The sequence below is a fragment of the Hyaena hyaena genome, unplaced genomic scaffold (genome assembly GCF_003009895.1).
Source record: "Hyaena hyaena isolate Hyena2069 unplaced genomic scaffold, ASM300989v1 scaffold_831, whole genome shotgun sequence".
Lineage (NCBI taxonomy): Eukaryota > Metazoa > Chordata > Mammalia > Carnivora > Hyaenidae > Hyaena > Hyaena hyaena.
The window spans coordinates 557,784-573,510 of NW_024081468.1; the positions used below are offsets into that span (position 1 = coordinate 557,784).

Sequence of the window (15,727 nt, forward strand, 5' to 3'; positions counted from 1 at the left end):
ATGCCCCCACCTCCCATGCCCCCACCTCCCATGCCCCCACCTCCCATGCTTGGCAAATCAGCACAGCCTCAGAACCAGTGTGAGCTGTGAGCAGGCTTCTAAATCCAGGGAAAGCTTCACTTGCGGGGCTCGCACGCAGGGCACAGACTCTGTCCTCCAGTCCCACGTGGCCTCCTCTCCTCCGGCTGACCTCCAACCTCTTGCCACCTCCTCTGCAGACTCTTTTGCTCCTACCCAGCTGTTGGTGTCAGAGCTCCTGGGGGCTCACTCCAAGGGCCCTTTTTCTTCCCGCGTCCCCTCAGTAAGAGTGGCTTCCAGGCCCACAGGCGGCTGATGTCCCACCTGGTCTCTATTCCAGCTCCCCCCTCCCAGGGCGCCTCCAGTGGGGTCCCGCAGGCCCCTCCTGCCCAGCACAGCCCAAGAGAGCCCGCTCCCGTGCCCCTCGTCTGTGCGCTGCCAGCACATCACCCAAGCCAGAGGGAGGCACCATGTGGCCCTGCGCGGGGGGGCCCGGGTCTGTCACCATCTCCTCCACTCTCCGGCAGCCCTCCATCCTCCCCCTTGCCACACTGTCAGCGTGGAGCTGCCGTGGCTCTGCCCCAGTTTCTTCAGAGTCTGCTGACTGCAGGTCCCCAACGCTTCTCTCTAATAGCCCTTGTTGCTCCCTGCTTCAAACCAGGGTCTCTTCTCCACTGCTGGACTGGAGCCCAGGCTCCTCACACACTTGAAAAGACACGTCCTTGCTGACCCTCCATCTTCAACCCCTCTAAGTTTATATGCTCACCCTTACTGGTGCTCCTTGGCTGGAGGTGGGGGTGTGAGCGGCTGGCCCCCCCGCTTGCTTGGCCTCCCTAAATTCCCTCACTCTCAGGTTCCTCTGGCCGTGGCTGGGCTGACCCAGAGCACCCCAAGCTCACGTTCAAAGGTTCAGGCCAGACCCAGCTGCTAGGCCCCATAAATGAGGATTAGGCGACCCCCTTTGAGGCGGGCGGGTGGGCTGTGAGAAGAGTTGGTTTGGTAGAGATTTTATGGCAGGATCACATTTCGTCATCAGACCCCCCTCTGAAGCCAGCCAAGGGCAGGTCAGGGGCAGGGGAGTGGGAACTTGAGCTGCTCCATCAGCTCGGAGCACAGAGCTGCTGGCACAGGAGGGAGCCGGGGCTGGGAATCAGGGGCTCATGTCCCGCCTCCCCTCTGCCGCCCCCCACTGTGTGAACTTGGGCACATCCGTCCAATCTCTGGGCAGTGGTCTGCAATGTGGGGCCCCAGACCAGATGGGTTCTTGGGCCAGTTCATTTCTAGGCTGCCAAGTCCTCCTCAGTCTGAGCCATAACAAAAGCATGACTTCCCATAAGGTTGCAGAGCTATATCATATCCATACAAACTCAGATTAAGGTTGCCAGATAAAATACAGACTGTCCAGCTGAACTTGAATTTCAGGTATACGACAAATAATTCTCAGTATAAATGTATCCCAAAGATTGTGTAGACACACTTATATTGAAAACTATTCAAGGGGCACCTGGGTGGCTTAGTTGGTTAAGCATCCGACTTTGGCTCAGGTCATGATCTCACAGTTTGTGGGTTCAAGACCCGCATCAGGCTCTGTGCTGACAGCTCAGAGCCTGGAGCCTGCTTCAGATTCTGTGTTTCCCTCTCTCTAGGACCCTCCTTTGCGCGCGCGCTCTCTCTCTCTCTCAGAAATAAATAAAAAACATTTTTAAAAAATTTAAAAACTATTCAAGAGTGCCTGGGTGACTCTGTCAGTTAAGCATCCTACTTCAGCTCAGGTCATGATCTTGCAGTTCATGAGTTCAAGCCCTGCATTGGGCTCTGTACTAACAGCTCAGAGCTTGGAGCCTGCCTCAGATTCTGTATCTCCCTCTTTCTCTCTCTGACCCTCCCATCCTCCCCCACCTCTAAAAAATAAATGAATAAAAAATTTTTAATAAAAAAATCTATTCATTGATTATCTGAAATTCTATTTAACTAGGTGTCCTGTATTTTTATTTGCTAAACCTGGCACCCCTGCCCTGGATGCACTGGGATTCAAGGGCCATGGCTTCCTAGTCCATCTAACCAAAACAGGTTAGGTTTGGACGGGTTAAGAGGTCTTAGGAAATCATCAAGTTGGGCAGAGGTCAAGAGCCAGTGGGGATTTTGTGAAAGGTGCTCCAGACAAAGGGAACGGCATTGGCAGAGATCTAGAGGTCAAATGATATTGGACATGTTCCAGGAAAGGCTCATAAGGAGTCTGAGGTGTGGGGTGTAGGCTTCAAGTGGCTGAAATGTGCCTGAAAAGATCAGGTAGAATCATATCACAGCATGTCCAATCCATGCTGCTGCGGACATTAGGGGAGGGGACCCAAAAGAGGTCTGAGTTGAAGCAGGATCACAGCCAGACACTGGAATACGGGGCACAGAATCAAACCATCCAGAGACTAGGGAAAAGGAAACTGGTATCACCAGGGAGGAGGGACTTCCAGGATCCTCCAGGGAATTTGGGCTCAGATCTATTCTATGTACGGAATAAATGACAAATAGCAGTCAGTAAACAGTAACTTGCCATTATTATTAGGTGCTTAATAAATGCTGTGGTTTGGTACCAACTGACCTCACCCCCAAACTGCCCCCATGGGACTGGAGCCATTTCTTACCAACTGGGAGCCCAGATATGATAGGACTGTGGCAGCTGGAAGAATTCACCCTCTGCCCAGCTCTGCCATCCTTTCCTGGCTCCTTTGTCCAAGATCAATGAGAGGTAAACCATTAGGGGGAATATTACGAACACAAGGACATTTCAGGGACCCAGTGAAAATTACCTTAGGGAGAGGGGATGCTTTATAAAAGCGATCCATTTACACAAATTTTTCATGTTATTCTCACAGCAGTTCTAGGTGAGTGCTTAAGCTCCACTTTAGAGATGTGAAAAACAAAGTCCAGAGAGGGAAAGTCTTTTGCACAAGGTCCTCACTAATAGTAGGAGAGGCCAGGTTTCAAATTCAGGACCTTTTTTCCTTACATAAGACTGAGTCTGTGGATCAAAGCAGCAGAGACTGAGCCCAGTGCCCACATCAGCCTGTGCGGGCATCCTGACTCCTGCTAATCCCATCCCACTCAGCAGATACCGAACCTCTCGTGACCTGGTCCATGAGGCTTTGGAACCCAATATGCCTCCATGTCACATATGTGCCTCTTTCTAAAGTGTGAAAAGGCTAGAAAATTCAGAAACCTTGGATCCAGTCTCAAATCCCCCAGTTCTTGGCTATATGGTTTCAACTTTCTGAACTTGTACTTCCTCATCTGGAAAAAGAGTATAACAATGTCCTCCTCCCAGGAATGTTGTGAAGGTCCAATGAGACAATGTATACGAAAGTGCTTTCTAAACTGGAACCCATGGTGCAGACTTCCTTCAGTGCCTACACCACAGATAAACAATAGCAGCTTTTAAACTTCAAAGCTTTTTCCACTTGAAATCTTCCAGATTCGTGGGGTGGCCTCTGGTCTAACAGACAAATCTAGCTTACAGCTGATTTGCCAGGCAGGAGTGATTGGTGACACTTCATTTACTCACTTGTCAAACATTTGCTAATCTCTTCTGTGTCCGGCTCTGTTTTGAGCATGGGTGAATTGAGACATAGTCCTTGCTCTTGGACAGGTGGCCAGTGGGGGAGACTGAGACAGACAATAAAGTTATAGTTATAATCAGTGTTCAAGTATGAGCAAGTATAAAAACATTATAAACAAGTGAGGAGAACTTGTCTGAGATTTGGAGAAGGCTGTCAGATAAGACTTCTATGAAGGGAATATGTGCACAGGGTCTTAAATTATTTATACCTTCATTCATCAAATATTTACGGATATCTTCTAAAGTACTGGGATGCATCAGTGAGCAAAATAAATAGTCCCTGGAGTTTAGTTCCCAAGGAGTTTAGTGGAGAAGATAGACAATAAAAAGATGAACAACTAAATTATAACTATATAATATCACATCATGTATAATATATGCATGTGTAATATAATATATAAATAGGTTATAAATATAATATCAGATGTTATGAAAAAAAATAAAGCAGGGTAAAAGAATAAAGATTTATAGGGATAGAGGGGCTATTTTATGTAAATTAATCAGGAAAAGAGTCTAAGAAACTGACAGCTGAGCACAGATCTGAATGGAGAGACAGCATAAGCATAGAATGATAACAAAAATACAACATAAAATAGTAGATGGTAACTAAAGCAATGCTTAGAGGAAATTTTATAGCTTTAAATGTTTATATGCAAAAAGAATGGCTTAAAATAAGTTATCCAAGTTTCCATCTTAAAAATCCAGAAAAAGTGTCACCAAGTAACTAGAAGAAAAAAAATTATTAAAGTTAAGAGTGTAATGCATTAAAATAGAAAATAAACTATAAAGAAAAGTCAACAAAATAAAACTGTGGTGCTTTGAAGAGATAGATAAAATTGATAAGCCCATAGCTACTCTGATCAAGAAGAAAAGAGAGAAGACACAAACTGCCAATATCAGAAATTAAAGAGAAGACATCACTACAGATCCTACAGACACGAAAATGACATAAGGGAATATTATGAACAAGTTTCTGCTAATTAATTCAACAACTTGGATGAAATTAACATTTGTTAAAAGAAACAATTTGCCAATATTGACACAAGAATAGAAAATCTGGCTAGCCCTATATCTTTAAAGAAATTGAATTTGTAATGTTTTAAAAATTCTCACAAATAAAACTTTAGATATTTTCAACATGAATTCTTTCAAACACTCCATGAATAAATAATACAAAACTCTTCCAAAAATATAGTAGGAAGAAACACTTTCCAACTCATTAAATGAGATTAGTATACTCCTCATACCAACACCAGGCAAAGACATTATAAAAAAGAAAATTGGGGTGCCTGGGTGGCTGAGTCGGTTAAGCATCTGACTTTGGCTCAGGTTATGATCTCATAGTTCATGAGTTCGAGCCCTGCATTGGGCTCCCTGCTGACAGCTCAGAGTTCGAAGCCTGCTTCGGATTCTCTGTCTCCCTCTCTCTTTGCCCCTCCCCTGCTTATGCTCTCTGTCTCTCTCTCTCTCAAAAATAAATAAACATAAAAAAAATGTTTTAATATAAGAAAAAAAATTACAGCGGCTCCTGGGTGGCTCAATCAGTTAAGCCTCTGACTCTTCATTCCGACTCAGGTCATTATCTCACAGTCATGAGATCAAGCCTCATGTCAGGCTCTGTGCTAAAAGCTTGGAACCTGCTCGGGATTCTCTCTCTCTCCCTCTCTCTCTGTCCCTCCCCTATTTATGCTTACTCTCTCTCTCAAATAAATTAATTTTAAAAAAAGAATATACTTTATCTCAAGAGTATGCAATTCTTCACATTAACACAGTAAAGTAGAAAATCAAATGACCATCTCAGTAAATACTAAAAAAATCATTTGATGAAATTCAATACACATTCATAACAAAAACTCTCAGAGATCTAGGAATGAAACTTTCTCAATCAGATAAAAAAAAATCTGTGAAAACCCTACAACTAATATCATGCTTAATAATGAAATATTATGTTCTTTTTCCCCTAAGATCAGAAATAATTCAAAGATGTCACTCTTACCATTTTTATTCAGGATTTCTAGAAGATTGCCTACCCAGTGAGATAGGCAAGAAAAAGACATAAACGACACAAATATTGCAAGGCAGAAGTACAAGTGTCTTCATTCACAGATGACATAATTTTGAACACAGAAAATCCTAAGAAGTTTATAAATAGAAATTATTTGAACTTATTAGTGACTTTATGACTTTAGTGAGAATGCAAGATACAAGGTCAATTTAAATATCAAATATATCTGTGTGTGTGTGTGTGTGTATAATAAAATGGAAAAATTTTAATGAAAAGTTTTAAATATTTAAAATAGGATCAGGGCGCCTGGGTGGCTCAGTCGGTTGAGCGTCCGACTTCAGCTCAGGTCATGACCTCACGGTTCGTGGGTTTGAGCCCCACGTCGGGCTCTGACAGCTAGCTCAGAGCCTGGAGCCTATTTCGGATTCTGTGCCTCCCTCTCTCCCCGACCCTCCCCTGCTCATGCTCTCTCTCAGAAATAAGTAAAACATTAAAAAAAAAAATTATTTTTTTTAATTTTTTTTTTTTTACTGTTTTATTTATTTCTAGGAGAGAGACAGAGACAGCTTGAGCAGGGGAGGGTCTGAGAGAGAGGGAGTCACAGACTGAAACAGGCTCCAGGCTCTGAGCTGGCAGTCAGCACAGAGCCCGACGTGGGGCTCGAACCCACGAACCACGAGATCATGACCTAAGTGAAAGTCGGACGCTTAACCGACTAAGCCAGGCGCCCCTAAAAAAAAAATTTTAAATAGGATCAAAAACATAAAAACTTAGGGATAAATTTAGCAAAATATGTACAAGACTTCTATACTGAAAGCTAAAAAACACTGCTGAAAGAAATAGAAGTCCTAAAGAAATGGAAAGGCATTCCATTTTCATGAATTGGTAGACTTAATATTGTTAAGATATCAATTCTCCCCTAAATAAATTGATATATTCAATACAATCTCAATCAAAATCACAACAGCCCTTTCTGAAGAATTTATCTGGAAAAGCAAATGACCCAGAATAGCCAAAACAACCTTGTAAAAGAAGAAAAGTTAGAGGATTTAAGATTACTTAATTTCAAGAGTTATGAGAAAGCTACAGTAATCAAGAAAAGTTGGAAGTGGCATAAAGATAGACAAGGGTTTAACACCATAGAATCCAGAATAGATCCCTACATATATTGTCAACTGATTTTTTTATCAATTCAATTTAATAAGAAAAAGAAAATCTCTTCAACAAACAGTGCTAGAATAACTGGGGAAGACTGAACCTCAACCACCTCACCACATACCAAAAACAATTAATTCAAAATTGCTGATAGAACTAAATTTAAAAGTTAAAACTAAAACTTCTAGAAGAAAATAGAGAATATGTTTGTGACTTTGAACTAGGCAAAAATTTCCTAGGATACAAAAAAACACTAACCATAAAGTAAAAATATTGACAAATTAGACTTCATCGAGTTTTAAAACTTTGTTCATTAAAAGATATTAAGAGGGGCACCCGGATGCTCAGTAAGTTGAGCATCCAACTCAATTTAGGCTCAAGTTATGATCTCAAGGTCAGGGGATTGAGCACCATGTCAGGCTCCATGCTGGGTGTGAAGCCTGCTTGGGATTCTCTCTCTCTCTCCCTCTGTTCCTTTCCCCTGCCAGCGCTCTCTCTCTCTCTCTCTCTCTCTCTCTCTCAAATTAAAAAAAAAAAAAGGGACATTAAGAAAAGTCAATATAAGGCTGCCTGGGTGGATCAGTTGGTTGAGTGTCCAGCTCTTGATTTCAGTTCAGGTCATGATCCCAGGGTCATGGGATCAAGCCCCATGTTGGTCTCTGTGCTGAGCATGAAACCTGCTTGGGATTCTCTCTCTCTCTCTCTCTCTCTCTGTCTGCCCCTCCTCTGTTCATGTGCACTCTCTCTCTATTTATATTTTTATTTATCTATCTTTATTTAATAAATAAACATTAAAAAAAATAATGAAAAAAAGAAAGATCAATATAGCTTGCCTGCTACTTATATTCAGGATATATAAGGAATTCTTAATCATAAAGTGACAAACAATCCAATAAAAACTGAGCAAACACCTGGACAGTCACTTCACAAAGGAAGATGTACCAACAAGTGCATTTAAAAGTACTCAATGTCATTAATCATCTGTAAATTCAAGTTAAAATTACCAAATGATATAACTACACACCCAGTAGAATGGCAAAAATGAAAAAAACAAAACAAAACAAAAACCCGGCAGCAGCAAATACTGCCAAAGATGTGGAGCAACAGAATGCTCACATATTGCTGGTAACGGTGTAAAATGGTACAACCACATTGGAAAACTTTTTGGCTGTTTCATATAAAGTTAAAAATGTGTCTGCTTTGGGGCGCCTGGGTGGATTAGTCGGTTAAGCGTCCAACTTTCACTTAGGTCATGATCTCGCAGTTCGTGGGTTCTGGCCCCGCGTTGGGCTCTGTGCTGACTGCCAGCTCGGAGCCTGGAGCCTGTTTCAGTCTGTGACTCCCCCTCTCTCTGACCCTCCCCTGCTCATGCTGTCTCTCTCTCTCTCTCTCTCTCTCTCTCTCTCTCTCTCCTAGAAATAAAAAAAAATTTTTTTTGAAAAAAAAATGTGTCTGCTTTGTGACCCAGCAATTACACTCATAGGCATTTACCCAAGAAAATTGAAGGCATATGTCCATTTCTCGTATTCAAGTGATATAATAGCCCCAAACCATAAACAATCCAAATAAATGAATACATAGACAGGGGATATCCATACACTGGGGTACAACTCAGCAATCACAAAGAACAAGCCACTAATTCACCAACAACACGGATGAAGCTCAAAAACATTATGCAAAGCAAAAGAATGCATACCCAAAACAATGTGCACTGTTGGGGTGCCGGGGGAAGGGGGGCTCAGTCGGTTAAGCAGAGTCTCACTTCAGCTCAGGTCATTATCTTGCAGTTTGGGAATTTGAGCCCCAAGTCGGGCTCTGTGCTGACAGCTCAGAGCCTGGAGCCTGCTTGGATTCTGTGTCTTCCTCTCTTTCTGCCCTTCCCCACTCATGCTCTGTCTCTCTCTCTCTCTCTCAAAAATAAATAAACATTGAAAAATTACTTTTAAAATGCATACTGTTGCCTGCGTTTATATGAAGTTCAAGAACAGGCAAAATTCATCTATTGTATGAGAAGTCAGAACAGTGATGGCCTCTGGAGAGTGGAACTGATTGTGGAATAGTCATGAGGGAAATTTCTGGGTAATAGAAATGACCTATATCTTGATTTGGGTGATGGTTATAAAGGCGTATGTCTTTGTCAAAACCTATCCAATAACACTTGACATCTGCACATTTCATTGTATGTAAAATAAGCCTTAATTTAGAAAAGTTTTTTCTGTTTTCTGTTTTTTTTTTTTTAAGTTTTTATTTAAATTCCAGTTAGGGGGGCACATGGGTGTGGTTCATTCAGTTGAGCATCCACCTTCATCTCAGGTCATGATCTCACAGTTCATGAGTTCAAGCCCCAAAACATCAGGTTTTGCACTAACAGTGCAGAGCCCTCTTGGATTCTCTGTCTCCCTCTCTCTCTCTGCCCCTCCCCTGCTCATACTCTCTCTCTCTCTCTCTCTCTCAAAAATAAATAAACATTAAAAATTTTTAATAAAAAATAAAATTAAAAAATAAATAAAATTCCAGTTAGTTGACATACAGTGTAATATTAGTTTCAGGTGTACAATATAGTGATCCAACACTTCTGTACAACATCCTGTGCTCATCACAAGTGCCCTCTTTAATTCCCGTCACCTATTTTACCCATCCCTCTAACCACCTCCCCTCTGGTATCCATCAGTTTGCTCTCTAAAGTTAAGAGTCTGTTCTTGGTTTGCCTCCCTCTCTCTTTTTTATTTCCCTTTGCTCTTTGTTTTGCTTCTTAAATTCCACATGAGTGAAATCACATGGTATTTGTCTTTCTCCAACTGACTTATTTCGCTTAGCATAATATACTCTAGTTCCAGCCATGATGTTGCAAATAGCAAGATTTCATTCTTTTTTAAGGCTGGGTAATATTCTATTGCATATATATACCACCTCTTCTTTATCCATTGATCAATCGGTGGACACGGGCTGTTTCCACAGTTTGGCTACTGTAAATAAAGCTGCTATAAACATCGGGAGGCATGTATCCCTTTGAATTAGCATTTTTTTATTCTTTGGTAAATTCTTTGCTGAATTGTAGAGTAGTTCTATTTTTAACTTTCTGAGGAACAGCCATACTGTTCTCCAGAGTGGCTGGACCAGTTTGCATTCCCACCAACAGTGCAGGAGGCTGCCCCTTTCTCGCCAACACCTGTTGTTTCTTGTGCTCTTGATTTTAGCCATTCTGACAGGTGTGAGGTGATATCTCATTGTGGTTTTGATTTGTATTTTCCTGATGATGAGTGACGTTGAGCATCTTGTCACACGTCTATTGGCCATCGGCCTGTCTTCTTTGGAAAAATGTCTATTCATGTCTTCTGCCCATGAATTTAAAGAATTTTAAAACTTGTAATAAGATTCATGAAAGGAGGGCAAAGAAAGCACCAAGGGGGCCTGGAGAGGGTGTGACCCGGGGAGGCTGCCAGGAGAAAGTGGCATTCGCACTGAATCTTGAAGAGCGGGACAAGGGTTTTGGGAGAACCAGAAGAAATGTCACATATGAAGGAACTTAGGAAATCGCTAAATGTAAAAGATGGCTCAGTTCAGTTCCGGAGGCCTCCCCAGAACAACAGAAGGAAGGCCAGAATAACGCGGAGCGGGGCGGGGGTGTCCACATGGAGCTGTGTGTTGTTCGAGAGAGAACGACCAAGCCAGGTCCTGGAGACTGGGGTGTGTGTACTCCAGGGAGCGTGCAGCAGTGTGCTGGAGGTAGACTCGGCACCTAATCCACCAATGGGCACATAGAAAGTACTAGATAAATGTTTTTCAAATGAGTGAAATGTAAATAAAGGCGCTGCTAACAGGCCTGAGCCTGAACAATGACTTGGAACCGCAAAGAGGACCCAGGGCTGGCTCTGGTCCACCCTGCAGAGGAGCCCAGCCCGGCACAGTCCTGGAGCGCTGGACTTGGACACATTCTATCACGCAATTCCAGCCACCCTGGGGGCACCATATAACTTTATTGTAAGCTCGAGCAATAACACAGGCAAATGGAATAACAATGTAAAGTTGGCTTTAATTAAAATGAAGGGTGTTTGCCTCTCCCTCCTTTTCGTCCTAAGCCAGGGCAGCCTGCTGAGCTGTGCAGAGCAATCAGAGGAATGTTTCCAAAGCAGGAGGCAGCCCCCCCACCCCCAAGTCCCCCTTACAAGGTTCACCAGCACTGGAGTGGCCCTTCCCCCTCCCAACTCTACCACACTCCCTTCTTACATGGCAGAAGGGCATGAGGAAGGAAATCAGGAGTGGTGATTTCTTTCTGAGGGCACCAGGAAAGGAGAGCAAAATGTTGTCAAGCAGTGGGCAGGGGGGGTAGGGTGGGGCGGGAGTGGGGGGCGGGGTTCCAGCTCTAGAGGCCTTGTCCACCTAGCCATTCTATAAATGCCTCCTCCTGAACTACCACGTGCCAGACTTCATGCTCGGTGTTGGGGCCACCCTCAGGGGACTCACTATCTGGCAGGAACTCATCGGTGCGAAAGACGTATTCACCCAGGGAAACATGAAGAAGCCATGAATCCAGGGGTTTATCCATGTGCCCTGACATTTGGAAAATAAAGTTGATGCTAAGAATTTGCTAACTGGGGAGAAGGACCACGTGCAAAAAGGACCAAGGACAATGGCACGGTGCTGGGCATTCCCTACACTTCCTACCCCGGCTCCTCGCCTGCAGCGTGCCAGTAAATGTTTAACTGGTAAATGAAGCAGCTGCTTCTAGCAAGAGGGAAGCCTTGATCAGTAGGCTTTGCCGATTGCCATGGTATAAATTCTCCCAACATGGGAGTTTCCAAGCTACCAATGTAATCTTAACCGACTCATGAAATTCCTGGAAAAGTGAACAATCAGCTAGTACAGACTGCACTGGGCCTCCCATCGGCAGTGCTCTGGGAGGGCTGAGAGAAGTTCTGGACGCCATCATCTCAGCCCAGGATTTTCATTCAACAAACATTTATAGAGCATCTTCTTTGTGCCTGACATTGAGCCAAGAGAGCTCAAATTCATTAATATAAATGTCATAATAATTATAGGTAGCGTCTATTTAGCATTACTAAGTGCCAGGCTCTCTTTGAAGCATCTTTTATAAATCAATGCATTTAATCCCCACAACAACACTATGAGATGGATATTACTATTATCCCCATATTATAGATGAGAAAAGTGAGGCTCACAGAAAATAAATGTCTTGCCTGGGATCACAGAGCTAGTAAGAAGTGACAGTATATAGCTGTCATCATTGAATGCCCTCCCTACATTTTCACGGTTTCCTGCATCACGAGTCCAACATTCTCCAGGCTAAAGTCAGAAATGCCTCATCTTCAGACCCTTTTGTGGATCTGATCCAGACACGTGACCCAGGTGCCATCGATCAAATACACCTATGTGAAACCTGGGTTCAGAAGGACTGACCTTGTGGCCAGGGCAGTGGCAGAGCCATCCAGTTCTTTGGGGATGGCAGCGACGGAGCCTCTGACATCCATCTCTGAATACCGTGATGGGGCAGTGGTGTTTTCATTAAAAATTCCCCCATAGCTTAGTCAAACCTCATTTCTGGGGCCCTCTAGAAATTCCATGAGCTGGCCAACATCCTGTAACAAATTTCTTCTCTGCTTAAACTAGCTATAATGGACTGTGTTGTTTCAATTAGGAACCCCAATACGATGGTTGGTTGGTTTCAGGGTTCAGCCTATAGGCATAGAACTCAAGCTTTTACCCACAATGCCATACAGCTTCATTTTTTCCTCTCCCCAACTCCATAAATGAAGTTCTACTCCCATTGCACAGATGAAAAAACTAGGTCTAAAAGACATCAGATCACAAAGGATACAAAAATGCTGACTGGAAGGGACACATGCACCCCAATGTTTACAGCAGCACTATTGACAACAGCCAAAGTATGGAAAGAGCCCAAATGTCCACCAACTGATGAACGGATAAAGAAGATGTGGTATGTGTACACAATGGAATACTACTTGGCAATCAAAAAGAATGAAATCTTGCCAGCAATGTGGATGGACCACAGTGTACTATGCTAAGCGAAATTAGTCAGAGAAGGACAAATATCATATGATTTCACTCATGTGGACTTTTAAGAAACAAACGGATGAACATAGGGGAAGGGAAGCAAAAGTAAGATAAAAACAGACCGGACAAACATTAAGAGACTCTTAACTACAGAGAACAAACTGAGGGGTGCTGTTTGGGGGGATGGACACTTGTTGGGATGAACACTGGGTATCATATGTAAGTGATAAATCACTAAATTCTATTCCTGAAATCACTATTACACTCTATGTTAACTAACTTAGATTTAAATAAAAAGAAAAAAGAAAAGAGATCAGATCAGCTGCCTCGGAGTACATATTAAACTGAGCCACATAAAACTACCGATATTAAATAGCTTTGGGCCTAGAAAGGGCCATTTCATATGGTTCAACCTAACAGAAAGAGGGTTTTAGTCTAAAACTGTCTGACTCCAAAACTTTTGCTGTTTCCACCATCTCTTTCTCACAATCAAACTCGCTCGGAGGGTCTACCGCATGAGGAGCTGTACTCGGGTGCTCCAGGCAGGGGTGGTAGGGATGAGGGGCTCCCCTCCGGGGAGCTGGAGAAACAGACGCAGCAGAGCGCGCCTGCAGCCTGGCTCACGCGCCTTCCCGTGCACACACTCATGCCCGGCGCGAGCTTGTCACCTCTGGGGAAGGCACTGAAGGACAAGACATGGTTCCTGCCTGCAGGGAGCTCAGGTCTAGGGTTCCCGCGCAGGCAGCTCTGGAGGAGAAACAGCCCGGCAAGCCAGCACACCTCAGTCTGTTGGTGCGCAGAAGGAGGGCCTGCGGGCGGTGAGGCTGGCGAGCGAAGCTGTGGGCAAGGAAAGAGCAGCTGCGGGGGTCAGGCTGCAGGACCGGCCAGAGCAGAGGCAGAGGCTGGACTGAGCGGGGCTCTGTGAAGGGCACCAGGAAAGCAGCTTAGGCGAAGCGGACGGGGTGGGGGAGGGTTACAATAAGGAACCAAGGAAAAGAGCCACTGGCTGGCTCTCTGGCATTCCCGTGGACACCTCCACGGTGACAAGCCGGGCAGTGGGGGAGCATCGTGCACAAGCCCTGAGTGGGAAGGAGTGTGTCATTTAAGGAACCAAAAGCGAGCCAGTGGGGTTGGTGTGAGCTGAGCCAGAGCCCGAGGACAAGTCAGGAGGGGCCACCGGGAGCCGCACTGCACGCGGCCAGGTGGGTCACGGTAAGGGGTTTGCATTTTAGCCAAAGAACGTAATCAGCCCTGTGCTTTTCTAATGATCGGGGGGGAAGGGACTGGAGAGAATGAGCATGGAGATCTCCCACGTGAGAGACCTCTGGAGGAATTCAATGGAACAGGGATGTGGCCTGGACAGGGCGATGGCAGGGGAGATGGGGGGAGACCACGCCTCCGTAGGTCTCAGAGGTGGAACTGACTGCGGCAGGCAGTGTGGCACCAGGTCCCTACCGTGCGGCAGTAAGTGCTTTGTGGGCCAGATACATTACACAGAGTGTGGAACGGTGACTTAGCTGCGATGGCCAAGGGCAGCTCTGGGGGCCGCGGGGGCGTCCCACTTTGACCGCATTCACCTGCGAGGTTTACAGGAAGTCCTTTGGAGATATCAGGTAGGCGGCGGGACCTCAGGAGAGCAGTCTGGAGGAAGTTGGGGAATGACTGGTGTGTGGACGCTGTCCAGAGCCATGGAAAAGGAGACTGTGCCTGGGGAGACCGCAGAGCCCGACGCCCCAGCTCCTGAGGCCACCCCCAGATCGCAGGAAGAACACCAGCAATGCAAGTGGCTTTGGCAGTGCCCCTGGAGACACCAAGCAATTCCTCCTGACTCTGACCCCGGCGGTCTCAGCTGGTGGCCTTTCCCTGATTCACAGGGGAGCCAGGCCTGAGTCAGCTCCTCCAGGCCCTGAACCTGTCTGAGCCTTGAGACCCTGGGCTTAGGCTGCTAAGCCTCAGCTCGTGCTGACAAATCCCTCCTAATGGGGAGATCAACCTTTCAATATGACTGCTGCTGCTTGAGACATCCCAGGCCAGCAGGAGCATGGGCATCCCAGCACCATGGCCTCCCAACAGCCTCTGGGCCTGGGACCACCCACTCCAGAAGCTTCAGAGGCCCCAGCACCCTGGGAGCCACACACCGAGCCCCATGGGGAGAGCAGATGCACAAAGAATCTTGTCCCTGTGGGCCTGAGAAGGACAGACTCACACCAAAAGGAGCCCTAGAGCTCTTGAGCAAGGGGACACTCACCTCAGGGCCTTTGCACTTCCCTCTGCCCAGACAGCTCTTCCTCTACGTATCTGCAAGTGTTGCTCCATCACCACCTTCCAGTCTTCATTCAAAAGTCACTTTCTCAGGGAAGCAGTCCCTAATTACTCTAATTTAAAATTGTAAACACAACCCCTCAGCAACCCCCATCCTCCTTCCCAGCTTTATTTTTGCCCCTAGGATCAGCATCTGCCATATTATATTTTATGTCAGCTTTGCAAGGGTCTGTCTCTCCCACTAAAGAGAAAGTTCACAAGGGCAGAGATTCTGTCTCTGTTGTTCACTGATGACCACCGCCCCCCACCCCCAGGCTTAGAACAGTGCCTGGTGCACAGTGAATGGTCAATAAACATTTGCTTATTGATTGACTAATTGGTTAATTAAAAGGTTGCCTCTTAGGCAGGTCCATTGTACTCAGAATCAGAGTCCGGAGATGAAGTTCTAATTCCCCCTTATGTCCTTTGTCAAATGTGCTCTTTCTCAAAAAGCTTAATCTTCAGATTTATAGAGTGGGGGTTATGACAGCTGCTCATTCCCAAAGGCAAAGGAAGTTTTGAAAACCTCTTTAATATATTAAATTATGATATTATTAGTTAATTAATGTTATTAGCTATGTAAAGGGGGAGCAGAGAGAGAAGGA

General features: G+C 45.0%; 1 long non-coding RNA gene across 1 annotated transcript in view; it reads right to left on the minus strand.

The window, feature by feature from the left end:
• The window catches only part of LOC120222087, a 42,756-nt gene that overhangs the window by 2,676 nt on the left and 24,353 nt on the right, over positions 1–15,727 (minus strand). The window contains exon 2 of the long non-coding RNA XR_005525960.1: positions 3,575–3,675. This is a non-coding gene — a long non-coding RNA (uncharacterized LOC120222087). The remainder of the gene's footprint in view (positions 1–3,574; positions 3,676–15,727) is intronic.